Source organism: Trachemys scripta, chromosome 16 (assembly GCF_013100865.1).
Source record: "Trachemys scripta elegans isolate TJP31775 chromosome 16, CAS_Tse_1.0, whole genome shotgun sequence".
NCBI lineage: Eukaryota > Metazoa > Chordata > Testudines > Emydidae > Trachemys > Trachemys scripta.
The window spans coordinates 27,544,441-27,546,129 of NC_048313.1; positions in this window are offsets into that span (position 1 = coordinate 27,544,441).

Here is a 1,689-nt window from a genome sequence, read left to right on the forward strand (position 1 = left end):
GGGGGGGGCTCATCGGGGTGGTACAGATGCAGGGGAGATGGGGCTTGTCAGGGTGAGGGTTTGATAGCCCTGCTTAACGGGGGAGCCCCAGCTGCTGCCAAGTGGATCCGCGTGCTGGACCCCCATTTCCCCTATCCCAGGGATTGGCAACCTTCGGCACACGGCCCATCAGGGTAACCCCCCTGGCGGGCCGGGCCGGTTTGTTTACTTGCCATGTCCGCAGGTTCAGCCGATTGCGGCTCCTACTGGCCGTGGTTTGCCGCTCCAGGCCAATGGGGGGGCTGCGAGAAGCCACAGCCAGCACATCCCCCATCCTGCAGCCCCCATTGGCCTGGAGCGGCGAACCGCACCCAGTGGGAGCCGCGATTGGCCGAACCTGCGGATGGCCAGGTAAACAAACCAGCCCAGCCTGCCAGGGGGCTTACCCTAGCGGGCCGCGTACCACAGGTTGCCGATCCCTGACCTATCCCCTTCTCTTCCCATCTCATGCCCCTTCCCCACCACTCCATCTCCTCCCCATCCCACCCCCTTCCTTCCCCACTGCCTCTTTCTCCCTGTCCCTGCTTCCCCTATCCCCTTCTCTGCCCCATCCTATGCCCCTTCCCCATCACTCCATCTCGTCCCCATCCCACCCCCTTCCTTCCCCATTGTTTCTTTCCCCCTGCCCTGCCTGCCCCACCACCAGGGCCGGCTCTAGGCACCAGCAAAACAAGCAGGTGCTTGGGGCAGCACATTTGCAGAGGGCGGCATTCGGGCCACCCTTTTTTTTTTTTTTCCGCTCCCCTCTCACAACCCTGCAGAAGTGGAGCCACGGAGCAGCTGGGGATCCAGCATGGGAGCTGAGAACCCACAGGACCCTGGGAGCTGTAGTTCCTTGCCTAGCTCCCTGCCTATAGAGCCAGCCCTGGAGCAGGGAAAGAACTACATTTCCCAGCAATCCCTTGGCAGCTATCAAGAGGAAGGGGAGGGGGAGGGAATGAGGTAGCTGAGCCATGCTGCAGCTTGCGGTGAGTCGAAAGGGGTGGCACTGTGAACGGGGAACAAGTATGCTCCAGGAGTAGAAGGCTTTGCTCCAGATATCCCCTTCAGAAGACATCCCCAGCCTGGATTAGGGATACTGGTGTGATCTCACCTTGCAGCCCCCAGAGAAGGAATTGGGAGGACTAAATGGACAGTGCCCCTCTCTGAAGCCTAGCAAGGGAGGTACGTGGATTCCACTAGAATTTAAAATGAAAAGGAAGGGAGGGGAGGCTCTGGACCTGGGCAGCTTTAGTTACAGTACCAGGCACGTAGGAGGATTTCCACTTCTGAGCTATGGAAGCAGAAATTGACTTTTCCTTTCCAGATGTAGCTAATATTCAGAAAGGGAATCTAGCACCTGCCTTCCAGATTTGAACACCTCAACATTCAGGAGTGCTCACGCTCAATTTGGGCAGCTGTTACTTCATTTCTCCCAAATCAAATATACTGATCCACTGGAACTTGCTGTAGGAAAAGTAGGATAAAATTGAGCAAGAAATGCTTCCCAGTGGTTATTAGGACTGAAATTGCTATTTTCAACAGCCATTGCCTTTTTTTTTTTTTTTTTTTTTTTTTTTTTTTTTTTTTTTTTTTATTTAAAAGGAAAGCAGGTTTTGGGCTCTTGCAAATTCCCCAAAAAAAAAAAAAAATGAAAAAAAAAAAAAAAAA